We start from the raw sequence: 27821 nt of genomic DNA, 5'->3' as shown, positions 1-27821 counted from the left end.
CCCACAGGTCTAAAGCTGCTGTTTATACACAAGAAGTTAAAATCCCCAGGATTTAGGAAGGCATCCGACCAATGTGGGAAGCAAACCTGTGTTCTCTTCCCTTTCCAACAGAACCATTTTTTTAATTAGTGTGACCATCAATGAATATAATTTTTTTAATTGGAAAGTTAAATCTGTGTGCTCCCAAATATTGAGGGCCATTTGGGAATATTTTCTTTTTCTGCATTTGGTATGTTATAGGCATCAGCGTGTGAGAGTGTACCTAGAATATTGGCTGTGAAAATAGCTGTGTGACTTCGAGTTATAAACTCAACCACCCTGAGCCTTTATTTCCTCAGTTGTAAAATACAGGGTAATAAGGCCTGAATGGGACATAAGTAGGTATACACGTCCTAGCGCTGTGCCCAGCACCCAGGAGGTGCTAAATAATAAGTGCCCGTGCCTGCCCGCGTCCTGCCCCTCCCCTTTACAGGCAGAATCAGGAGATCCTGACCTGTGGGGCTTCAGCACTTCTTGCAGTTTCCTCCTCCAGCATTTGAGAGAGGCTATGAGTGGCCAAGTATCAGTCACTACCTTTCGTCATCAAAAGTCAATTGTCTCATCCTTTATTCCTTATTTCATGCATTCAACACACATTTATTTAGCAAGTGCATTGACTGAGGACCTACTTTCTGAATCCAAAAAAGAGTGCCATGGAAAACTAAAAACTAACAAAGTAAAACTAACCCAGAGGAGAGAGGGGCCAAGATGGCAGTTTAGCGAGGTGTGGGATTTAGTTCCTCCTCCAGAGCAGCTAGTAAATACTCAGGAACAAACAGTACAGAACAACTGCTGGGGTCACGTCAGTGACTGGACACACAGTGTACCCCAGTCTGGACCAGGTGGACCGGCTGCGAGCCCCCCAGAACTGTGAGTTCCCCAAGCCGCAGCAGCTGGCGTCCACCCACCCCCCACAGCTGCTTCCCAAAGGAGAAAGGAAAGAGACTTTACCAGCAGCAGGGGCTGAGTGCAACCAAGGTCCAATTGTGGAATTAATTCACAAATTCTGACTACTAAAAATAGGCCCCCAGCTCCGCTGAACCTCGAGAAAAAGCAGAGGTTGCTGGGTTTTGCCCTGGCACAAAGGTAGCAGTGCTGACGGGAAAGGAAAAATAAAAAAAGAAACAGAGGTTTTTTGGATCAGATAGCACATAGTACTTGAAAGGGTCTGGGTCCTGAAGGAAAGGAGGAGGTACATAGGACCTGAAGATACATAGAGCAACGTACCAACTTAAACTCTTGATTGGCAAACCTGAGGAATGGGGGCCATGCACCAAAAAGGATTTTTCTCTTTCTTTTTTGTGGCTATGTTTCTACAGCTTGGCTGCTCTTTGGATATAGCTGCAAGGCTTCTCAGGCTCCAACTGCCCCAGGCAAGGGAGAATTGAGCTTGCTTGAGAGTTTGTCTGGAGTCTGTGCCTTCCCCAGGGGAGGGGTGGGGCCTAGCTGAGGTGGAATCTCTACCTCAAGGAAGTCAGACCCCAGGGTCTGCAAAAGAGAAGTGATTAAAGCCAGCCTACAACTTCTCCTCTGTCTCCACCATGCCCCAAGCAGGGAGAGTCTGCTGAAGGTAAAGGTACCGCATCACTTTATGCTGGCGGAACCCGCAGGCAGAGAAGCACCACATACTGGACAGGATAGGAAAAAAAACAGAGTAATCCACCACAAACAAGAGAAGCCCAAAAAGACTATGTGTAGATTTCTCAGCAGAAACCATGGAGGCAAGAAGAGAGTGGGATGATATATTTAAGATACTAAAAGAGAAAAATTGCCAAATGAGAATTCTTTATCCAGAAAAATTATCTTTCAAAAATGAGGGGGAAATTAAAACATTTCCAGGCAAAAAAATCACTGAGAGAATTTGTGATCAAGAGACCAGCTCTGTAAGAAAAACTAAAGGGAGCACTAGAGACAGATAGGAAAAGAGAGCAGAGAGAAGAAGCGGAGAGTGTGTAGAAATGAAGACTATCAGTAAAGGTGAAAAGAAGAAAAATTAGATATGACATATAAGATCCAAAAAGCAAAATGGTAGAAAAAAGTACTGCCTGTACAGTAATAACACTAAATATTAATGGATTAAACTCCCTAGTCAAAAGACACAGACTGGAAGAATGGATTAAAAAAGGACCCATCTATATGCTGCCGAGATACATTTTAGATACAAGGATAAACATAGGTTAAAAGTGAAAGACTTGGAAAAGATATTTCATGCAAACAACAATCAGAAAAGAGCAGGAGTAGCTATATTAATATCCAACAAATTAGACTTCAAATGTAAAACAGTTAAAAGAGACAAAGAAGGACATTATGTATTAATAAAAGGAACAATTCAACAAGAAGACATAACAATCATAAATATTTAAGCACTGAGCCAGAATGCTCCAAAATACATGAGGCAAGCACTGAAAAGAGAAATAGACACATCTACCATAATAGTTGGAGACTTCAGTTCCCCACTCTCATCAATGGACAGAACATCTAGGCAGAGGATCAATAAAGAAACAGAGAAGTTGAATAATACAATAAATGAGCTAGACTTAACAGATATTTATAGAACATTACACTCCACGACAGCAGGGTATACCTTTTTCTCAAGTGCTCATGGATCATTCTCAAGGATAGACCATATGCTGGGTCACAAAGTAAGTCTAGATAAATTTAAAAAGATTGGAATCATACAAAACACTTTCTCAGATCATAAAGGAATGAAGTTGGAAACCAATAACAGGCAGAGTGCCAGAAAATTCACAAATATATGGAGGCTCAACAACACTCTTAAACAACCAGTTGGTCAAGGAAGAATTTACAAGAGAAATCAGTAAATATCTTGAGGCAAATGCAAATGAAAACACAACATATCAAAACTTATGGGATGCAGCAAAGGCAGTGCTATGAGGGAAATTTATTGCCCTAAATGCCTATATCAAAAAAGAAGAAAAAGTAAAAATCGAGGAGTTAACCGTCCACTTGGAAGAACTAGAGAAAGAACAGCAAACTAAACCCAAAGCAAGCAAAAGGAAAGAAATAACAAAGATTGAGCAGAAATAAATGAAACTGAGAACATGAAAACAACCGAGAAAATCAACAAAACCAGAAGTCGATTCTACGAGAAAATCAATAAGATCAATGGACTCTTCACAAGGTTGAAAAAATGAAGAAGAGAGAGGATGCAAATAAATAAAATCAGAAATGGAAAAGCAGACATAACCACTGACCCCAGAGAAATAAAGGAAGCAATGAAAGAATACTATGCAACTTTATGCTAATAAACTTGACAATATAGACGAAATGGACAACTTCCTAGAAAGGCATGAAATACGAACATTGACCCGAGAAGAAATAGATGACCTCAACAAACCAATCACAAGTAAAGAAATTGAATCAGTCATTAAGAAGCTCCCCATAAAAGGAAAGTCCAGGGCCAGAAGTCTTCACATGTGAATTCTACCAAACATCCAAGAAAGAATTTGTACCAATCCTGCTCAAACTCTTCAAAGAAATTGAAGAGGAAGGAAAGCTATCTAACTTATTCTACGAAGCCAACATCACCCTCATACCAAAGCCAGACAAGGATATTACAAAAAAAGAAAACTACAGACCAATCTCTCTAATGAATATAGATGCAAAAATCTTCAACAAAATTTTTGCAAATCAAATCCAGCAGCACATTAAAAGAATTATATACCATGACCAAGTAGGATTCATCCCAGGTATGCAAGGATGGTTCAACATAACAAAATCAATTAATAAAATACACCATATCAACAAATCAAAGCAGAAAAACCACATGATCATCTCAATTGATGCAGAAAAGGCATTTGACAAAATTCAACATCCTCTCCTGTTTAAAACACTTCAAAGGATAGAAATAGAAGGGAACTTCCTCAATATGATAAAGGGAATATATGAAAAGCCCACAGCTAACATCGTCCTCAATGGGGAAAAACTGAAAACTTTCCCAAGATCAGGAACAAGACACGGATGTCCACTTGTCACCACTGTTACTCAACATTGTGTTGGAAGTTCTAGCCAGAGTAATTAGACAAGAAAAAGAAATACACGACATCAAAACTGGAAAGGAAGAAGTAAAACTCTCACTGTTTGCAGATGATATAATACTACGAATTGAAAATCCCGAAAAATCCATAGCAAAACTACTAGAGTTAATAAATGAGTACAGCAAAGTGGCAGGTTACAAAATTAACAGTCAAAAATCTGTAGTGTTTCTATACACCAGTAATGAACAACCTGAGGGGAAATCAAGAAAAAAAAATTCATTTACAATTGCAACCAAAAGAATAAAATATTTAGGAATAAATTTAACTAAAGAGACAAGAGGCCTATACAAAGAAAACTACAAGAAATTGTGAAATCACAGAAGACCTAAATAAATGGAAGGGCATACCATGTTCATGGATTGGAAGACTAAATATAGTTAAGATGTCAATTCTACCTAAATTGATTTATAGATTCAATGCCATACCAATTAAAATTCCAAAACTTACTTTTCAGAAATAGAAAAACCAATATCCAAATTTATCTGGAAGGGCAGGGTGCCCTGAATAGCTAAAAGTATCCTGAGAAAGAAAAATGAAGTCAGAGGTCTCACACTCCCTGACTTTAAGGCATATTATGAAGCTACAGTGGTCAAAACAGCATGGTACTGGCATAAAGATAGATATATTGACCAATGGAATCAAATAGAGTGTTTTGATATAGACCCTCTCATCTATGGACAATTGATCTTTGATAAGGCAGTCAAGCCAACTCACCTGGGACAGAACAGTCTCTTCAATAAATGGTGCCTAGAGAACTGGATATCCACATGCAAAAGAATGAAAGAGAATCCATATCTCACACCCTATACAAAAATTAACTCAAAATCAATCAAAGACCTAAACGTTAGATCTAAGACCATAAAACTGTTAGAAGAAAATGTAGGGAAATATCTTATAAATCTTATAATAGGAGGTGGTTTCCTAGACCTTACACCCAAAGCACAAACATTGAAGAAATAAATAAATAAATGGAACCCCTTAAAATTAAACACTTTTGTCCATCAAAGAACTTTGACAAGAAAGTAAAAAGACAGCCTACACAATGGGAGATAATATTTGGAAATGTCATATAAAGGTCTAGTATCCAGAATACATAAAGAGATTGTTCAGCTCAACAACAAAAAGACAGACAACCCAATTACAAAATGGTCAAAAGAGTCAAACAGACACTTCTCAGAAGAGGAAATACAAATGGCCAAAAGGCACAGGAAGAGATGCTCAACTTCCCTGGCTATAAGGGAAATGCAAATCAAAACCACAATGAGATATCATCTCACACCCACCAGAATGGCCATTATCAATAAAACAGAAAATGACAAGTGCTGGTGAGGATATGGAGAAAGAGGCACACTTATCCACTGTTGGTGGGAATGTCAAATGGTACAACCAGTGTGCAAGGCAGTTTGGTGGGTCCTCAGGAAGCTAAGTATAGAATTGCCATATGACCCGGCAATACCATTGCTAGGTATCTACTCAGAGGACATGAGGGCAAGGACACAAATAGATATTTGCACACCAATGTTTATAGCAGCATTATTTACAATTGCCAAGAGATGGAAACAGCCAAAATGTCCATCAACAGATGAGTGGCTAAACAAGCTGTGGCATATACTTACAATGGAATATTATACAACTGTGAGACAGAATAAAGTTATGACATATGTAACAACTTGGATGGACCTTAAGGACACAATGCTGAGTGAGATTAGCCAAAAACAAAAGGATAAATACTATATGGTCTCACTGATAGGAATTAAAATTAATGAATGAACTTGGAGAATTTCAGTTAAGAACAGAGAAAAATAGGAGATAGAAATAGGGTAGATATTGGGTAATTGGAACTGAAGGGATACAGATTGTGCAACGGGACTGATTGTAAAAATTCAGACATGTATAGCACAATACTACCTAACTGTAATACAATAATGTTAGAACAGTGAATGAACCTGAATGTGAGAATGATAGAGGGAGGAGGCCGGGGGGCATAAATGAAATCAAAAGGAAAGACAGACGATAAAGACTGAGATGGTATAATCTAGGGATGTCTAGAGTGTATAATGATAGTGACTAAATGTACAAATTTAAAAATTTTTTTGCATGAGGAAGAACAAAGGAATGTCAATAATCCAGGGTTTGAAAATAGGTGGTAATTAATATTTTAAAATTTTAGCTTATGTGTGAGACTAAAAAAAATGTTTGTTTGGTACAAAATTTATATTTTGACTAGTGCAGTTCCTAATATAACTGATGTGGAAAGCTTAATTGAACACCATAAGTACATGGAACCTTGGGTAGGGCATGAGATTTTGTAGATCTGTCCAGAGTGATGTGCCAATAAATCCCAGAATGATTTGAACAGTGAATTAAAAAGTATTTGCAAAGTCTCCTTGGGGGAATGGTGAGAAAGGCGGAAAATTCAACTTCCCCAGTGGAGAATTCTTGAAATTCTCACAAGCAGTGGGGACAACCAAAGCAATAGGCTGAGCCCCCAATCTTGGGGTTTGTTCAAATGAAGCTTAACCCCTCAAAGGATGGGCTAATCCAACTTAAAATTAGGCCTAAGTGTCATCCCCAAAAGAACCTCTTTTGTTGCTCAGATGTGGCCTCTCTCTCAGCCAACACAAGTAAACTCACCACCCTCCCCCTCTCTACGTGGGACATGACTCCCAGGGGTGTGGACCTTCCTGGCAACGTGGGACAGAAATCCTAGAATGAGCTGAGACTCAGCATCAAGGGATTGAGTAAACCTTCTCAACCAAAAAGTGGAAGAGTGAAATGAGACAAAATAAAGTGTCAATAAATAAAGCTGAGAGATTCCAAATAGAGTCGAGAGGTTATCCTGGAGGTTATTCTTACACATTAAATAGATATCACCTTTTTAGTTAAGGTGTAATGGAGAGGCTGGAGGGAAGTGCTGAAAATGTAGAGCTGTGTTCCAGTAGCCATGTTTCTTAAAGATGATTGTATAATGATATAGCTTTCACAACGTGACTGTGTGATCGTGAAAATCTTGTGTCTGATGTTCCTTTCATCTACCTTTTCAACAGACGAGTAAAACATACAGATTAAAAAATAAATAATAGGGGGAACAAATGTTAAAATAAATTTAGTAGATTGAAATGCTTGTGACCAATGAAAGGGAGGGGAAAGGGATATGGTATGTATGAATTTTTTTCTGAATTGATACAAATGTCCTAAGAAATGATCATGATGATGAATATACAACTATGTGACGATATTGTGAATTGCTGATTATATTTGTAGAATGGAATAATCACATGGTAAGAATGCTTGTTTTTTTGTTTGTGGTTATGTTTAAAAATTTTTTTTAATTAATAATAAAAAAATAATAAACTAGAACTTGGAAACCCAGAGAGCGAGAGAGATCCCCCCCACCTGCCACCTGATTACCTAGAAACACTGAAGGCTTTAGCAATCTTCCAAATACACTCAGAAAAAGAGCAGCTCACGTGAGAGAGGGCTCCCATTTTAAGAAGTGTTGGCAGTGTTTCGGGGCAAATTATTCTTAAAAAATAATGTCGCTTTCTGGATTTTGAGAGGCTGTTTTATATATATAACCTGATATTTAGAGATAAGAATGAAGCCAAACAGGTTGGGGTTAAAGTAATTCAGAGCATAGGGTGAAGGGAGATAGTGTCTATATTTTAGAACCACACATACTCTTTGAGACCAATGGAGGAAAGGTTTATTTGGTCTGGAATTGAAATTTTCTGTAGCGCATAATTTAACTCAACCTATCTGTATAGTTCATTTGAACAGTTGAAATACAGGGAGCACAGAATAAGAAAGAGGTCCTTTAACCCTGTATAGATTACAGGGAGCACAGAATACGAAAGAGGTCCTTTAATCCTGTATAAATTATTGTAATGCCTGGATACATCCTATAGTATATTAAGCGGAGAATCAAAAAGTGTTGGCAAAGTCCTCTGAGGGATGGGAGAAAGAATATGGAATTATTAAACCTTACCATCAGGGAACCCCCATATTCTGTGTCAAACTTTAGTGACACCCAAATCAATAGGCCATGCCCTCAATCATGAGGCTTACTCTCATGAAGCTTATGTAGGTAGCAGAGAAGCTTAGACCACCTATAGGCATGCCTAAGAGTTACTTCTGGAGGACCTCTTTTGTTGCTCAGATGTGGCCTCAGTCTCTCTAAGCCCAACTCTGCTAGTGAAATCATTGCCCTCCCCACTACGTGGGACATGACATCCAGGGATGAAAGTCTCCCTGGCAACATGGGAGATGACTCCCAGGGATGAATCCAGACTTGGCACCATGGGATCAGCAATTCCATCCTGACCAAAAGGGGTAAAAGAAGTATAACTAGTAAAGTATCAGTGGAAGAGAGTTCAAATACAGTCGAGAGGCTACTCTGAAGGTTGCTCTTACTCAAGCTTCAGTTAGACCTTGCTACCTATCATAACCTGCCAACCCCCAACCTCAGGACCATTCCAGCCAATCCTAAAGAATACCTAGGGCAATATATAAGATTCCACAAGGCTTCCAGGCACTAGAGTAACTTTCTAGAAACCTACAACCTCCAGATGGATCCCTGGTCCAGATAAGCCTTGAAACTTAGCCCACCCTCTCCAGAACATCAGATAGTTCCATCTCCCAACCCCATATTAGTGGCAGACCCAGTATCAAAAATTTAGAATTGCCATAGCCCAAACAACCCTAAAGAGAGGGATGGAAAGATCAAAGGTGATGGTGGAGTTATACAGAGAAGATAGGATTTAACAGATGAATATGAATGCTGAATCACTAAGTTGGTATCTCTTTTAGTCTCCAGTATTTTAGAACAGCTAGAAGCAAAAAACTAAAATTGTGGAATTGTAACCCATGTCAAACTCTGAAATACATTCTACAACTACTTATGGTGCTGTACTTTGAAATTTATAGCTTTTGTGAATATGCTATTTTTTACAAAAAAAAAAAAGGAAGGAAAAAAAGTCGATTGTGATGATAAAAAACAGTTTAAGCCTTCTAGCCTCCTACATTCTGGAGCAGCTAGAAGGAAAAATATTAGAGGGTTGTATGATAGCTCATGACAAACTCTGGGATCTGTCCTGTAACTCCTTATTGAAGAGTGCTTTGAAAACTACTTTTTTATTTCTTTGCTTTGTACATATCTTATACTATACTTTGTACTTATCTTATACTATACTATAATAAAAAGTTAAAAATAAAAAAAAATGTCCCATTGGTCCCTGCCAGTTATCTTGATAGAATCTTTCTAATTGAGCTACCGTTTCAGAAGTTTCTTTCCTTTATAAAAATGAGCCCTGGCTCAAGCTGAATTGACTAATTATGTCTATATACAGAGAGAAGGAGAGCAGCGTTTGCTACAGCTAATTTATGAAAATTCAGACAAGGGCAATAGCTCTGCTCAGACTGTGAAAAAAAATTTTAAACATATTTGCTACTGTGAACAATGTTCTCCTGTCCCCTTCACCAGATGGGCTACTGAGTTTATGACAAGATGTGTCACAGATACATATTACAATAAATGGAAGTGAGGAACCCTGTTTCAAGCCAGCCTTCAGGAGCTCGAGGGATAATCTGAGACACAGCCGGCTCGATACTTGATAGCGTTGGACTCGTGGGCATTTGTGGATTTTTGAAATCAATTTCAAAAAAACAACATTCTAACTGACTAGAGCAATTTTAAACAATATTTTCACATTTTGCCAAGCAATGATCAAGCAAAACTGAAGTCTGAATTTCATTTTCCTTCACCTCTCCAGCCCACCCTCTGGCAGTCAGATGGCCCCATAGGTGCCAGAAGACAGAGGGGGGCAGTAAAATCTACAAATTGGACGAATCATCAAAGACTGACTCCAACAGCATCTAAGTATAGGAGTCACTGCCTTCCAGGGGCAACAGTCTAATGGTAGGAAGAAGCCAAATCCCAAAGGCATCTGCAATGGCAGCAGAGAGATGGCAGGGCAGCAACCTCTGCCTTTGGCTGCCTCTCCCACCAGCTCCCACGTGTTCTGCTTCCTCTGACAGCACCACAGCCACCTCTAAATCATGACCTAAGTCTGCAGCCAGATAAGCACACCTTTGAGAGCACCAGCATTGCTTTAGTGCAGTTACAGGGAAACGATAATCACACTTTTATTTATTATATAGCATGCTATGCTTTGTTCTGCGTGCCCTCTCACGTATCCTGTAAATTACCCAAGGTAATTCTCCCCATTTTACAAATAAGCGGTACAAGGCACAGCGGACTCAAGTGGTCTGCCTAAAGCTGCAATGCTAAATAGTGACGATAACGATGTGCTGAGGACTTACCGTATGCCAGGCTCTATGTTGAGAGTTTTACTCGTGTTTGCCCTATTGAGAGGGTTTCAATCATTGCCTGTTTTACTGAGGCTCAGAGAGGTTAGGTTATCTGCCTAAAGTCCCACAGCCAGCAGGCAGCAGAGCTGGGAATGCAGTTGAGCCTGCCTGCAAAGCCAATTCTTACCTTGCCAGGTAAGAATCGCTATGCCTACACTGGATCATGCCCAATTAATCCCTTTACAGTAACAAGGACAGCGGGTGCAGGCGTGGATTGACACATGGCATGGCTGTTTTCATAGCACTGCTCTTATCTCCATCCCCTTGGCTCCCTCACTTACACCCTGCAGCTCCCTCCCTGCCCACACTGAAATAGAAACAAGACTCGGGAAACCACTGTCCAAAAGTCACTGCCCAAGAGTCCTTGCAGCTGACTAAAGACCTTTTCAGACTGGGGCTTCAGAAAAACAGAAATGGCAGTGACTAGGGAAGAGAGAAGGTGAGAGAAGGGGACAGTGGAGGAGGACCCAGAGGAGAAGGGATCCTGCCTCTCCGTAGTCTGAGAGCCCCTGATCAGGGTGGGGGCTTTGACAGCTGATACTGGGAATGGAAGCCTCACCCTGGACCAAGTGAAATGGGCCCCCCTCCAGGTAGAACGGTCTCTGTGCACAGGGTAAGGGGCCCCTCTGCATGGATGCACACGTGAAAGTGAATCTCCCATTCTTCCATCTGTGAGAGCTCACCCATTTACCCAAATAGTCCAAACAGCCCAAATAATTACCAGGCGCTTGAGCCTGGAATAAACGTACTTCTGGTCCGGTGTCAATGACAGCGTGAAGGAGAGCTGTAATTCCCTTTCTGTTTACCACCTGTCCTTATCACAGCTAGTCCTAACAAGGACATGGAGACTGCCTATTTGGAGGACAAGGAAAGGACGAGATCACTTGCATACCATCCAGACCTGCAACTTATGACACTGTTCCTTGTGTTTCATAACACACCCCTCCTCATTTCAGTGCACATCTCGTCAGAACATGCCCACAGAATGTTTTCAGCCCTAATTTTATGTCAAGCAGCATGGATGACACAGCCAACTGGGCAAAAAAATGAAAGTGCCAAAAGGCAGTTTTGCTAAGCATCACTACAAAAAGTAAATCGACTATTTGGAGATTTGGGTAGGCAGGAGTTACCAGGATCACAGAGATGGAAGGTGACACCCAGCCCCCATTTGCCCAGTGCAGCAGCAGCACCCTAGCTGCCCCTGGGCATCCGGGCAATGGGCCTCCAGCAGCTCTGCACCCCACCCCCCAGCAGTTCCCCAGCCCCCCCAGCAGCTCCCCAGCCCAGCAGCAGCTCCCCAGTCCCTCAGCAGCTCCCCACCCTGCCCCCAGCCCCCTACAGCCCCAAGCCTCCACCCAGAGCCTCAGCACATTTGCATTCCTATCCGTCTCCTCAACCCAAGGGGGCAGAAATTTCCAGCTGCCTGGTACTTACATCACCCTCAACAGCAGAAGCCTGAGCCTGAGCCTGTGCATAATTGACAAGGAATATGTTGATAAGGAATGGGGCTGCTCCATGCTTCTGAAGGATAACATGGTAATTAAAAGGAAAACCTAATTTAAGAAAATTCTTAAGAAAAAATTTTTGTTTTGTTTTTCAGTTCTCTGACAACATCCTTTGTGGATTATTCCACTAAGACTTCTGTTTTTGCCTCTGTTTGGTTTTCAAAGCCAGCAGCTGGACCCATCGGTTCCAGAACGGCCCACGGTCTGGGCATCTTGTCAAGCACCTGAGTTTTCCCAAGTCTGAGCACCCATGACTTCCCGCTCTGGGCTCAGCCCCGTTGTCTCTGAGCGCCCCGGCAGGCACCCCGGCTGGCTGCTGCCCCGACGAGGGCAGGGCAGCGCGAGGTTCCCAGCGGGCGCCGCCTCTGCCTCTGGCCCGCTGCCCGACCCCTCCCAGGGCAGGCGGTGAGCCAGCCGCTGCCACAACTGCTTCTGAGACGCACAAAGCACACACGTGGGGCCCTGCAAACCCCACGCCAGGAGGTCTGTCCTTCCTAAGAGACAGCCCGGACTAGCCTGCACTCCATTCCCCATCGCCTCCCTCCCCCAGAAGTTGGCCTGACACTGAACTATGGTTTTATCACTTTCAGCAAATGAATTCTCTGAGAATTAGCTCATCTGTAAAACTGGGCTGAAATGCTTATCTCTGAGGGTGCGCAGGGGCTAGAAGAGACCTGGCACCTCTCACGCATGGTCGCCTTCACCTGCCTGATGGCAGCTAACTTACCTGGCCCTATCTAGCCCAATTTCTCGAAGGGCTTGTCTAACCTCAGCTATCGGACCTTAGGATGCTTCTCCCAGGCCGACTGAAGAAACGAAACCAGATCCAGATTAGAGGGGGGAGGCAGTCAGAGAAGCCTGGGGTATCAGGATGAGTGGCTTATTCTCCTGGGCCGAGGGAAGAGCCCGTGCAAGGGCTGGAGGTGGAGCTGCGGGGACAGGGAGGCCTGCGGGGGGCAGAGGTGGGGGGCAGAGAAGCACCCTGGCTAGAGAGGTAAGGGAGGTCTGAAGGGCAGCTGAGACTCTAATGGGAGCCTCGGTGGAAGCCACCACATATTTTAAGTAAGAAGATGTGATCAAAATTGATTTTTGAAAACAATCAATAAAAAAAAAAACATAAAACAATTCCCTGTGGTCACAGCACGGCGGATGGACGGGAAAGGCCCACGGTAATTGGAGCCGTGGAGATACAGACAGGTCCTTGCAGAACTGCAGAGAAAAAAAAGGTTCCTAGTGATGGGAGATTGGAGAGACCCTCCTGGAATGAATTTTAATCTGGATCAGAGCCAGCCAGGTAACAGGGAGTGGTTGGGCCCTGGCGAGAAGGAGTGGGCGTTCCAGAAAGAGAAGCAGCAAAAGTGAGGTGTGGAGGTGAGCCTGGAGGTGGAGCTGAGCGGGTGGCCGGGAGGTGTGGTAATGCCAGAGCAGAGAGCACGAGATTAGGAACTGTGACTGAGAACCAGGGGGCAAGGTGGGCAGGGAGCAGATGGGACGCCTTCCTTCCCCAGACCTCAGGGCATCATCGAGTCAGTTCTTGGGAGCCAGAGAAGGACTTTAGCAGGGGGATCGTTTCATTTTAGATGGATGATTCGGTTGGTTGGATAAACAAGGGATATGAGGGGAATCAGAGAAATTAGTTAACCAGAAAACTATGCAGCCACACAATAAAATACTATACATTAAAAATGATTAAAATTGGGAAATTCTTGCCACTAAATGCTGGATGCAAAACAGCATACATCACATTATCTCCACTATGTCTTTATGTACACATTTGCTTAAAAATAAAGACCAGATGAAAATAAACTTTTAACCATGTCATATGCCTATGCTGTTGGCTTAGAGATGATTTCTGTTTTCTTTTTTAGCACTTTCTGCATTTTCTACAGTGAGCATGTGTTACTTTCATAATCAGAAAAAAGTAAAGATTTAAAGTACATGCAGGCAACACGAATGGCCCTATCAAACTGATAGCAACAATTTACATTTTGATAGTGCCAGATATTTAGTGACCCTAAATCTTAAGCCACAAGATAAATATCATTCTCTCTGGGCTCACAGAGAAGAAAGTAAAAAAACAGGGAGGTACAATGATTCATCTGACATGACACAAAGGGCCAGAGGCAGAAGCAGAGAGGAACTAGGTAGATGCATGCACTCTTGAGCTGGTTCAATTCTTTTTGCTGAGACATTATTTCAACAGAGCAGATCATCCACAATCCAATAATTAAGATAGCCAAAATAATTAGAAGCAGCCCAACAGACTGCATGATTATCAATGCAAATCAATAAAGAAGTCAATCCAACGCCTTGGATAAATAAGGCCGCAGGCTGCACTGTTCCAGCTGCAGGGAATGTAATTCCACAGTCCTGAGCTCAATTATGACAATACCTTTCTAGAAGGGAGAGGCAGGGAAAAAAGCATAAGCTGCTTCCACATTTATGCCCACCCCATCCATACTGGTTGTTAAAAGAGGAAAAAGCTAAGGAAGGGATGCCTGCTTGTGACACATGCCTGTTTCTTTCATTGCTGATCACTTCCCACACCTCCTACCACCTTTGAGAGTCACATAAACACAACCCCAGATGAAGCTGCAGCTACAGATTTTAGAGCCTGCTGTCTCCTTCCTACCCATGGTGCCCTCCTGTCCACCTCCTTGGCGGGTGAGCTGTGGTCTCCAGGAGAGCACCGGGCCCAACTGCACAATATGTGACTTCCCCCCAGTGGCAAAGAGAGCCCTTCCACTAGCCCCTGCCAGGTGACACGTGCCTCTATCTTACTTATTTTTAATTATTACTTTTAAAACTTCAGAAAAGCTCAGGGAAACCCAGTGGCATTTTAAACAAGGCTTCCATAGCCTGAAATAACATCCTTGACTTTGTTAGAGGGGTGAGGTGAGACTATGGGGAGGGATCACCGGGAGGTAGGAGGCTTCCCAAAATTGCCAGGCTTGAAGATTAAACAAGTGCAAATTAATCAGTGTCCAAATTTATGCTGAAAGGGACACTATGATACTGTATTTTGCAAGTTAACAAAGAGGCATTTACTTGTAAATACAAGTAAACCAATAACCAATTTACATTTTCTTAATCGAATACCAGTAGTCTTAAGAATCAGCAGAATAATGATCAACTAGAGGTTCAGCATCCATGGGCCCTAATTCAACCTTTGCCACCACCCATTGCCCAGAATGTTCTTATTAAGGAGATGTAATGGGCTGTCATGGTAGAGAGTGGCTGGCAGAGCAAATGCTGTGAACAGGATGCTTGCCTGGGATGCCTGCAAATGAGACCTGGCCATCCCTGTCAATCATCTGGACACTCAAGGACCCTGCAGATCTGCCCTCTGAGCAACCTTTTTGTATCTCTGAGCCCTCCTGCAGTTCCTCAGACTATGTCAATCTTGTCTGGCTCTTGCTCTCATCTTCTCTTCTGGAAAAGATGGCCACAAATTATGTTATCCTGCAGATAGGAAGCACCTTATACCCTGACACTGTATGTGTCCAACGGTCCCTTATTACCCTACAGAAGATCACTCCACAAACCTCAGGCAGTGACAGTAAAGTCCCACAGTCAAACTGCTTCACTCAGAGAAGTACCTCCCGAAGCCTCACCCAGGGACAAGGGCCCCAAGGTCAGGCCTAACTCTAACCTGCTTCATCCGTGATCCCTATTCACAGACATTAGACACAGCAAAGTAGGATATGAAAAAGGACAGCTAGAGGCAAACAATGGAATACAAAAAGAAGGGATCATTGGCAAAGAGATGGGCATAAAAAAAATTTTAGAGCAAGCAAATCTTTTTTTACACGATAATAGACTGAATCACTTAGTTTTAAATTATACTAGAGTTCTACACACCTCTGTACTTCCCTAACAGCACCTAACGATGTCATCATAGATCAAAATGATAACCTTGAGTCATTAAGTAAAAGTTAAATTTAGGGCTCTCTCTTTCGGAAGGCAGGGATATGCCTGGAATAAATATATCCTTTCAGTTAAGATGAAAACAAGTTTTGACTCACAGAAAGGTAGGTTTCTGCTGTCTGGAAAACTCGCCCTTTATTTCCTGATGCTCTAAATATAACACAGAACGTAATGATATGAAAAACTCTGAGAAATCACGAGGTCCAGTCCTTCACTTTACAAATGAGAAACTGAGGTGTAGAGAGGTTTACGAGATGGGCCTGAGGTCCCACCTGGCACTCCCGGTTCCCAGGGCTCCCTGACCCCCCACCTGGAGCCCATCGTCCACTAAACACATGTGGTGAGTCCCAGCAGAGCCACCGTTATTCTTCCTAAGTGCATGTGCACAGTCTGAGACTGCACCTCCGTGTTCTCTTTCTAAAAAACTGCTTTGAGTTTTCTAAGTTTAAGGTGCTTTTTGCTCATATTCCATGCATGAGAGGTGAACTCCTTATCAGATGCTGCAACAGAGAAACTTTGGTTTCCTAACTCATAAGCTCCCTGCAGATTCTGTAAGATGCTTCCCTAATGCTACTGCTTGTAAAAGGAAAAAAAAAAGATCCAACAGAATGGAGATACTTTCTAAGAAACATATTCCCAAATTGAGAGACCGAAGTAGGACCGTTATCTGATGGTTGTCTTCTTCAGCCTTCAACGAGGGGTCTCTCCCCCAGCGGTCCCATCCCCCATTCAGTGCTGTATCGTTGGCCTGTTTTGAACAGGTGCATTTTCCTCCTCTTTTATCTTCTCAATAAGTCTCCCAAATGAGCAAAATGCTTATGACAGGGGCAAAGGTGAGGGGGTACCCTCGTGGCCCCAGGCCTCTCCTCCTGTCGTCCGGAAGTCAGGCTGTGGTTCCACGATGAGAACCAGACTGCCAGTGAGGACGTGGCCACAGATGACAAGCTCATTTCCCGTATCCCTGCTTCTGGGAAAGGATTAAGTAAAGGTGACGGGTCCTATCAAGCAGCAGGGGTCGAGCAACCAATCTGGAGCTATAATCAGTGCCACGTATGACCAATGAAGTTTCCCAAGGGTATGTATGTCCTTTTATCTGCAAAAAGGAAGGGATGTGGGGTCAAGAAAAGTCATATTATGTCCAAATTTCATGAATACAGCTTTCTGTGAAATTGGGTATGATGCCAATTACAATACACAGTGAGCCAGCTAGAAATATCATTTGTGGGGGAAAAAAAGAAGCTGAAATGAATAATCAAGATTTGTCATATAAATTAAATCAAAGTGATCAAATTTATCTCCCAGGTATTTAACACAGCAGATTATTAAATTCAGAAGGCACATTTCTAGCACATCTCTATAACTTTTGAACACAATGAAGCTTGCTAGATAATTGCAGACTCTGACTCCATTTAGATTATGAGTATTCAAGAATCTCACGAAGCAAAGAGAGGATAAACCTAGAATTCTTTCCTGTGGTAACAACAAGCATACAATTTTTTTTCATTCATCAAAATCTTTTTTAAAACTTCTTCAGGGAAGTTTAAGATGAGCAAGTAAGGCAAAATTTCTCTATTTGATTCCTAAAAGGTACTCCCTTTTGTTCTCCATTATACACTCAAATCCAGTTCCTAAAACCAGATGTAATTGATTATTACCAATTCCCTATGAAATCATCTAAGAAGAAAAAAAAATTATTATACAGTTGTTCCCATAGAACATAGTTTCTGGAACAATATAGGAAATCCTGATTTCTCCTTTGAAACCCACCCACAAGAAACAAAAAAGGAAATTAGCAATGAGAAAGCAAATGTGATGCACATTCGAAAGAACAAAGGAAAGATACGTGGCCAAATAATCTGAAAACAGGAAACCGCCTTTAGTCTTGGGTTGTGCTACTGCTTACCAACATCTAGAGAGAATGACCTTTTCTATCCCTCACTCTTTGCTGAGTTAATTAAGCTGCTATTTTTCTAGGCATCCTATACTTAACAGCTGATAAAAGCAGCAAGAAACCCAATAGGCTAAATGGGCCCAACCTCTACATTTGGAAAAGGGAAAATCAAGATGCGGAGGGATGCAGTGACTCGCCCAAGGTCACAAAATTAGCTAATAGCAGAGTAAAGAAGATGCACGATGTCTCTTGACTCCTGTCACCTCAATAAGTTGCAAAATAAACTTTGCTGGGAGTAAGTGCCCCTCGGCAGCTGGCAGAGCTGCGGATCTCTGGAGAACCCTGCTCCTTGGAGAGCTTTCCTCACCACCCTGGGGTTCTCCAGGCTCTCTTCAGGATATGAGAGCCAGCCCAGCCAAAAGGAGGACACAGCAGGGCGATTCCATTAAGAACCTGTTGAAAGGCCAGCAGCCAAGGGTCTTTTAGCAGTTCACGCTAGCGAGTCAGCTTACCGGTGAGGGAACTGTGTGATTTGACTTGCAATATTTTTTTTGTTGAAATAAAAATATTTAACAGGCCAGAACAGTATAAAGAACTACTTAGAAGGAATTCTGCAAAACAACACCAGAGTGTTGAAATCCTATTACCTGAAAAGCGCTCTACCAGCCAGGAGAGAAAACAAAGACAAAGGAGTAGTTCCTTGAAGGGAGGGACTTCCCACGGAGAGAGGCAGAAAGACAAGAAAACCTAAATAATAGGTTTAATAATAATAATCGCAGTTAAGGATTCACAACATTCTGTGAGAAAAAGTCCTCCATGAAGAAGCACTCTCTGCTAATGTCATGCTAAATTTTTAAAGAATTCTTCTAAAATGAAGGCATACTCTTTTTTTTACATCTACTACTATTATTTCTTTTTAATGCTGAGTGTTTTGTCTCCTTTGAATTAAGTTATTGGTGTCCTAGTCTTTGAGAACTAAATAATTCCTCCCATTTCCTTCTCCTTGAACTGAATGAAAAACAGTGGAATAGGTTAGGAGAGCAAGGATCGAATCTGACTGTGATTTAAATCAAGCAAGTTCAATTTCTTCAACAGCCATTCTGTGGAAAGATCACCCTGTACAAGTTACTAGCCTGAGTGGCATCTGTCCCTGAGTTTAAGGAGTGCAGGGTGGAAAGTAAAATGGACAAGGAAACAAACCATAATACAATGTGGAAAGTACTGTAATAGGATTATGTGTATCTAAAGCACCCTGGGGTTCCAGGTAATAGTGCAATTTAATTCTGCAGGGAAGGAGTTGAGGATAGAGTCAAAAAAAAAAAAAAGGCAGAAAGGAAATAACAATGTCACTAGGCCTTCTAGGAAGAGTAGCCACTGCCCAGATGGACAAGAGAGGGTGGTATTTTAGGCAGAGGAAACGGGATAAAGCAATGCCACGGAGACACGAAAGAACATGTGTGTTGAGGGACTAGCAAATGATCTGATGAAGCCCAGTCCTAGATTCCATGAAGAAGTGGGCTGGTATATAACCAGAAGGTAGGTGGGACTATATGGCAAAGGCTTTTTGATGACCTGCTAATGAGTTCAGACTTGCAGCTGTCGGCAGGGGGAAATCATCAGAGATTTTTCTTTTTTAACCATTTTAGCCATTTCAAATCATAAAATTCAGTGACATTTAGTATGTTCACAGTGTTATGCAACCATCACCACTATCTATTTCCAGAACATCTTCATCACCCCAAAAGGAAACCCCATGTGCTTTAAGCAGTCACCCCTCCATCCCCCATCCCTGCTTTCTGTCTCTAAGGATTTGCCTATTCTGGATATTTCATAGAAATGGAATCACACAGTATGCGGCCTTTTGCATCTGATTTCTTTCACATAGCACAATGTTTTCACATTCCCCTGTGTTGTAACATGTGTCAGAACTTCATTTCTTTTCATGGTTGAAGAATATTCCATTGTATAGATACACTACATACTGTTTATTTGCTCATCCGCTGGCGGACATCGGGTTGTTTCCAGCTTTGGGCTATTGTGAACCGTGCTTCTAGGAACACTCATGTACAAGTTTTGTTTGAATACCTGCTTTCATTCTTTCAGCTATACACCTAAGGGTGGCATTGCTGAGTCATATGGTATCTCTATGTTTAACTTGTTGATGAATGCATCAGAGATTTTTAGTCAAAGGAAAGACATCATACGGTTCTATTTTAGAAAGAAAAATATACCTAATACAGAGACGGGTCCCCAAAGATCCATCCTAGTGTTGCTCATTCGCTCATTTCTGTCTTCCTTCCCAGCCTTCTTTTCTTCCTTCCTTTCTTTCCTGCCTGCTCACTTACTTTTTTTCTTTTTGAACCTAAAAATTGGCATGCAAGCTGGTGGGCCAAATATATGCCCACCCACATACCTTGTGGCTTTACACCATCTTCTGAGACTTCTGTGTGAAAATCCTGCTAGCTCAGCCCAGCTGCAACAGTTCACACTGGGTTTTTTGCTTTGTAATTCCTGCTCTGAGGAGGCACCAAGCTTTTTTAAATAGGCTATAGGTTTGGAAGGAGAGGTCTGAAGGGGCAATGGCAATTCCATCGGATAGTGGGAGGGGTGCAGGAGTGGTTCGCATTGGACATCCCTGCAGAGGTGACTGGTCTATCTTGGTGACACTCCCCCCTGCCCCCCAACACCCAGATACGCATGGCTGAACCTCTGCCTCCCCAGGGGGCCTTCCAGGATTGTCATCCAAAAAGCAAAAGATTCTTCGCAGAAATCTCAAGGACTATCTAACCCCATTACAGACACAAGCAAAGTGGCTTTTCTTCAAATAAGAACTGCTTAGTTTCTCAAATTTTGAGCCTGTGCGTCTATCAGCACACCAGGACACAAGCAATAGCAAAGAGTGATTTGCTCATTTTCTTTCTCATAGCTGCTGCGGTTACAGACGGATGTATTTGGGACGCTCTGATGGTCATCACGGTTACCGGTCAAGGGATTTGAAGGCCATGGGTGGCTGTTTTCCTCCAAGATATTAAAACCAGTCCTACTGTGGCTTGGAGAGATTTAATAAATTGGACTCCTTAGTGGAGGGAAAGGGATGTGCTCAGGACACTTACCTGCATGAAGCTCTTCTCCAGCAAGCTTTGGTGGAGGGAGGGGTGCGGGGATGTGGCAAAAGGCTAAGCACTGACCTGCCCATCAGTGTGCATAAAACTTGTAGCCAGTGCACCATCTGACCTCAGAACATATCAATATCCTTTACAGTGCATAATTTCAAACAGTTTACATTCCATTTTTTAAAGTGCTCTCATTATAGATAAGCCTCCCTAGAAACAACTGTGTGGTCTCTGGGTCTCTAGAGATTAAGGAGTCTCAAACAGCACTTCAAAATGAAAAGCCGAAGCCTCTCAGGGCACATCCATGGTCCAGGGCAGGATGTGCAGAGGGAAAGTGGTAAATCGGGACGAGTTGGCAAGAAGCCTGGGTTCTCCTCTCAACCCCACCTCACCCATGGAGTGGCCATAGGAATGAGGCTGATTCACTCAGTGCCATCTGAATTTCCCTGCTATGGGGGACTCTGTTTGCCTGCACAACAGCCACTGTCCATGGCTGAGCAGAAGCCTGATTCTGTTTGGCTGTCAGGCAGCCAATGCTTCCCGGGGAGACAGGGCCCCCTCCCCTGCCCCAGGGGGTGAAACTTCACTGGTTGTTATGTATCGAATTGAGTTCTCCAAAAGATAACAGAAATCCTAATACCCAATACCTCACAGTGTGACCTTATTTGGAAACAACGTCATTACAGAGGGAATTAGGCACATTAAAATGAGGTTGTATTGGAGTAGGGGGGCCCTCAATCCACTAGGACTGGTGTCTGGTTCCCCTGCTGCTCCCTGTGGCCTCTCCTTCCGTGTCCAATTCCTCTCCTACAAGGATTTCAGCCATAGAGGGGTAAGGCCACTGTGATGGCTTGTAAGGATTCATGTACCCTAGAAAAGCCATGCTAAAATCCTAATGAATCCTGTCCTGTGGGAGCAATGGTTTCTTCAAATCCCTATTCAGTACTATAGGTTGGAAAGTTGATTAGGTTTTCTCCATGGCGATGTGACTCAATCAATCGGAGGTACTAAATTTGGTTAGATGGAGATGTGTCACTCGTTCTACATGAGTCTTGATTAGTTTACTGGAATCTTTTAAAAGAGGGGACATTTTAGAGCGAGTTCCTTTTGAGAACGAGGAGAGAACCAGAGAGTTCACCAGTCAGTGACTTTTGTAGATGAAGGAGGAGAACGCCCCCGGAGGAGCTTCATGAAGCAAGAGGCCTGGAGAGGAAGCTAGCAGACATTGCCATGTTTGCCACGTGCCTTTCCAGTTGAAAAAACAATGAACTTCAATGGCCTGTTTCAAGTGAAGGTAATCTCTTAAGGTGCCTTTAATTGGAACATTTTCTCCGTCTTAGAACTGTAAACTAGCAACTTATTAAATTCCCCCTTTAAAAAGCCATTCTGTTTCTGGTATATTAAATTCTGGCAGCTAGCAAACTAGAACAAACTAGAACACCCTCTCTCAGCTTGGGCACACCTTACTAATGGCATTGCCAAGGCCCCACTTACAAATCGATTTGCACCCACAGGCCAGGGCTTGGGACCTGAATGTGCCTTTTGCAGGGGACATGGTTCAATCCCCAACAACTGGTGTCCTTCTAAGAAAGGGAGAGGAGACAGAGAGAGGAGGCATCACGGGAGACGCCCTGCATCTACAAGCAATGGAACCCGGGGCCGCCAGAGGCCGCAGTCTTCCCTGTAGACTTCAGCAGGAATGTGGCCAACACTGATTTCAGATGCCAGCTCCAGAGATGGGACAATAAACGCCTGTGGTTCTAAGTTCCCCAGTTACACAGCCCTGGAGAGCTAAGACAATTGGTCCAAGGGAGTCATAATACTGCAGTTCCAGATTGCCAGGGGCTGGGTTAGGAATGGTCATGTGACATCAATTCTGACAACGAAACCTGTGGAGAAGCCCACTGGGGGACTTCTGGGAAATTATAGTTATTATTAAAAAAAAAAAAAGGGATGCAAATGTCCACGGCCTCTCTTCCTTCCCAGCCTGCAGACTGCTGTGAGGAAGTGATTCATGGAACTGCTGTGACCAGGAAGAGACAAGCCAGGAGGCAAAATTGTCCATGTTGCAGCTGCTAAAGTCCAACAGCATGGGCCCTCATTAATTAACCAGCCTGGGTGCAAGCTTCTTACTATGTGGGATGGTACATTTTCCTTGTGGGATAGGTTATTTGGCACAAAAAGACCCCTAACTGACAAGCCCACCTAAATGAGGAGTTAACAGTTGATCCAGCAATTTTGGGATTGCATTCTTAAAAATTAGACCCATAACCCAAATTATGATGTTGCACACCTAATCAGATACACTGCTTGCTGCATCTGAGCTGAACAGAAATGAAAACAACCCCAGAAAATGATATATGTGGAGCATACCTGGCCAGGAAAAGAAAAAAATAGACTGCTATTTTAATCTGAAAAGCAGAAATGGAAAAGTAGTCAAACAAAAACTGGGTGATAACTTAGAAATAAAAACAGCCTCTAAAAAGCAATCATGCCACAAATTTCCAAACTGAAAATCTGGGACCTATTAGTAAGAAGCACTCAACTTCCCCCATGGCATAATCAAAATATTACTGTGAAAAAATATATATTACTGTGGAATCATCTGTAAGAGAATAGGGGATTGCTTTGTTTAATGCCTCTGAGAGGTCCTCAAAACATATTTATTTCAATGACTGTCACATTTGGAGGGCATACAAACTGTGCCCTTTTATGAATTCTCTTTTTTTTTCTTCTTTTTTCACTTTCCCAAATCAGGTGCAATGGAACCTGTTCAGAGGACTAAGAGATAATGAATGTATTTTTAATACAGCTCCTTGTTTTCTAAATCAAACAAGATTTGTGGAGACTTGGGGTGACTGGAGAACTCAAGGACTCATCCCATAACCTCCATTAGAACCCCCATTCCTAAACGACACACAACCCAGGTGAAACCATATGCTTACCCTGCAGCCCCCTCCCCACTGCCCAGCAGAAAACTGCATCCCAACCTCTTCTTTACAGAACTCAAGGGCCGCCCTGTCTAAATGACTTAGACATTAAAACCGATTCAAGGTTACGCTGATCAGAGCATCCCCCTTGTTTACAGGCATGCTGATAATATGCTTTCAGGGAGAAAAAGAGGGAGTTACAGTGGGTATGTCGGAATTGCAGATAATTGACAGGAGTTTGCAGTGCAGTGAAAATCCCCTATCACGGCATGGCAGCCACTGCTCTCCAAGTTCCTTTGAACTCGATGAATCTTTGATTCTACCTGTGTTTACACATTTTCCTCCTGCCAATTTGAGTTTTCTTCAGAAAGCGCAGGTACCCTTGAGAGTAAAGGAAATACAACATGACTTTGATGTGTTTTCAACGGACGTCTTCCGGCTGGAGTTTATCTTTTACTGCCAAATAGTAAACGATTTCCCCGTGTCTTTTGTTTGCTTTGTTTCAAACACCTGATCAAAAAGACAGTCCATTTCAGGAACATTCGTGTTAGCACCCACTATCATTTTTCCAGCCACACTTTGTAATTCAGCCTCTCTCTATTTTCCCAATACTAATTAGGTTTAGCTTCCTTCAACCAAAACTTCCAGGGTCTCACAACCAGGCTTGGTTTTTCTTCAATCGGTTAGATGCCAAAACAAATAAAATCACCTGAAGTAATGATTCTTAAATACCAGTGGCATTAAAAAAAAAATACTGGAGTCCAGTATTTTTCTAGCTTAATCACTCTATGAATGGTCATCATGTCCCTGGCTTGTTCCCACCTACAGTTTATTTTCTGCGAGGTCACATTGTTATTCTGATAATACGCATCATACTGTTTCAGCTATATGACAAGCCATTAATTCTGTTGTCTTTCAAGGCAATGCCACTGAGTACCGACTTATAGGATGCATGCTTAAAGTTCCATGACAAATGTAAACATCACTGTAAAGAGTTCTCAAAAACCTGAGGACTTTAAAAATGGCATTCAAACCCAAACAACAGTCCACCGCCACCGACTCTTCCTCAGTGCTTTGGGGGTGGCTGTGGAACCCTCCCAGGGGACTGAAAGGACTCAGCACCCCATAACTTTCACTATGCAGCCTCTTCTTCTCAAAAGCACTTCTTTTATACCACTCAATAACATTTGTTGTTTGAAGCAAATGTTCACATTTCCCCATTTCAAATAAAACTTGCCCTCCGTCTCCTGTTTATCCTGCTATTACAGACCCCAAGGATGCAAGCAAGTGCTTATTGGCATGGCAGATGGAAGCATCGCTGTTGAGTTGCAGTAGTGTGACCTGTTGTAAAGAGACAATTAAGCCTTCCGGAATTATCTATACATTGAGAATTTCCCACTTATATTTCTGGAGTTTCTTTCCTTTCTACCTATACAGTGTTGGAGAAATGAGATAGGAACATATTACATTCGTTTAGGCCCTGAGGGGAAGAAACGAGTTGCTTGATTTTACCCATAAGTAAATATTTCAAAGTCCAAACACAGAAGAGGAGAGGAGACATTGAGAGCTGGAGAATATGCTTACCCTAGCAGAGCTTGGCAGTCTACTCTTTGTACTTAGTCCCCAGAATATGTTAGCTTGCAAGCTGCCAGAATGTGAAATACTAGAGCTGGAACAACTTTTAAAAAGGGGAATTTAATAAATTACAAGTTCATAGTTCTAAACCCATGAAAATGTCCAAACTAAGGCATCCAGAGAAAGATACCTTAATTCAAGAAAAACTGATGCATCTGGAACACGTCTGTCAGCTGGGAAGGCACGCTGGTCCCTGGCTCCTGGGCTCCAATTCCTTTCAGCCTCTGTTCCTGTGGGGGTTCCTCACTTTGCTTCTCCAGGACTGGTTTTCATCTCTGGGCTTCCCTTGGCTCTCTCCAGGTTCTGGCTTGCTTAACATCTCATGGTGCTGTCTGCTGGGCTCCAAACATCTCCAAACATCTGTGTCTCTGTTCTCCAAATGTCGGCATCTGTGCCAGCTCTGCTCTGAAGTTTCTGTCAGCCTTCTTCTGTCGACTCTGAGGTTTCTGTCACTTCTGAGGTTTCTCCAAAATGCTTCCTCTTTTGAAAGATTCCAGTAAACAAGACCCACCTGGAATGGGTGGCATCACATCTCCATCTAATTAAAAGTTAACACCTGCAATTGGGTGTGTCACACCTCCATGGGGATAATGGAATCAAAGGGTCCCATTTTCACTATTAAATCAGGATTAAAAAAAAAGCAGTTGCCTCCACAGGCTGGACTCAGGATTAAAACATGGCTTTTCTGGGGTACATAATCTTTTCAAGCCAGCACACAGGACATTAAGTTGACTTTCTCAGTTCTGCTACAGGAATAAGATAACACAATAGCATCAAGAACACCCTGTGGTCCAGTGAACCAGTGACTTCCTCCTCAAAAGACAAAAGTTTGAAGAATCATGAAGGTTCTGCACACAGGAGCTTGTGCATCAATATCTGAGCCTAATCACTGATGCTGGAACAAGAAGATGTGCTTGAGACATCACAGGATTGAAAAATCCCTCATGCCCTCCTCACCAAGGTCCAATGTCATCGTTGACCTAACAGGAACGAATTGTGCAGACAATACTTAGCTTTCGGACCCTACCCCCCTTCCTTTACCTATAAAAACCCTAACCCACATCCCCAATTTGAACTGGTTTGGGGACGATTCCTCCAGTTCCTGGCAAAGTGCATTTGCAGTAAATCACCTTCACACGGAGAGACATGTTTCTCCTCTGCAGCACCAGCTCAGGCGGGCTCTTCTCCAGCAAGGGCCGTGCTTGTGATGATGCCCAGAAGATAATTCAGTGTGTCTTCAGCAGTTCCAGGGAATGGAAACTAAAATGTGGTTTATGTTGTTTCCCTTTTTTCACTTGCTAACGCAGTCTTTGATGAGTGTCCCCATGACATTATTGTTTGGTCTGTGCTCAGCTTTTCTGGCTGAGTTACAAGAAAGATGGATGGTAGCGTGTAGTTTCTGTTCCTCTGCAGCACACGCAGGCTGCCAGCCTCCTGAAGGCTGACACCGACTCACTCATGCTCCAAGAAGTTCAGCTGCATCCTTTTAGTTAAAACTTGCAATGAAACTGATTAATCACCACAATCACTTTTAACCATGGGGTAACACTATGTGCAAACGAAAAAATACACTTTCACAAGTTTTACCAGGTTTTAAGATAAACTCCATTTTCTGTTTATTCACGCCTTTATTTTGATAAAAGTCTTAACAACCAGCAGTCCAACGCTTTAGACAATACTAGTGGTGTGGTGTTTATTACAAATACTGACTGTAGGGCGGGCCGTGGTGGCTCAGCAGGCAGAGTTCTCACCTGGTGCCTGGCCGTGGGGAAAAAAAAAAAATTTGGCTGTAGAAAAATTCAAAATGCTTAATCTAAAGCAAGTCTGGGGTGGGCCACGGTGGTTCAGTGGCAGAGTTCTCACCTGCCACGCCGGAGACCCAGGTTCAATTCCCGGTGCCTGCCCATGCAAAAAAATTAGATAATAAAATAAATAACAAATCAAGTCTACTTCATTAAGATGATCTTATCTGAACTACTCCAAAACATTGAGCTAATGTTTTTTCCCAAAGGAGACATCTTTGCTATTTGCATTATTTGCCAATCCTCCAGTTTGATTGTTCGCAACTTTTTCCTTTCATCCCACCAGTTCCCTTTGATGAGGGGCTGGGAAGTGGAGAGGATGACTCAATCTCATTAATTTCAATCTTTTAATCAGCAAATCATACAAGAAAATGGGCCTCCCAAAATTCACACAGTTGATCATCAGAGGACAGTGGAATTTCTCTGAGAGAAACAGTAGGCAAAAGAAAAGTGGGGTCAAGGAATGAGGAGATGTCGGATCTGAGGACTCAGCTTGCGGGGCTGAGCTCAGTGATGGAGAACCCGGGGCACCTGTACTGCGATGCACACGGA

The 27821-nt window shown here is 42.6% G+C and overlaps 1 protein-coding gene across 3 annotated transcripts in view; it reads right to left on the bottom strand.

Annotated features, from left to right (window-relative positions):
* The window catches only part of TMEM178A (transmembrane protein 178A), a 57806-nt gene that overhangs the window by 23118 nt on the left and 6867 nt on the right, over positions 1-27821 (bottom strand). The gene's annotated exons all lie outside the window — the stretch shown is intronic.

Source organism: Tamandua tetradactyla, chromosome 17 (genome assembly GCF_023851605.1).
Source record: "Tamandua tetradactyla isolate mTamTet1 chromosome 17, mTamTet1.pri, whole genome shotgun sequence".
In the NCBI taxonomy this organism is placed as follows: Eukaryota; Metazoa; Chordata; class Mammalia; order Pilosa; family Myrmecophagidae; genus Tamandua; species Tamandua tetradactyla.
This window is presented reverse-complemented; position numbering and strand designations above follow the sequence as displayed.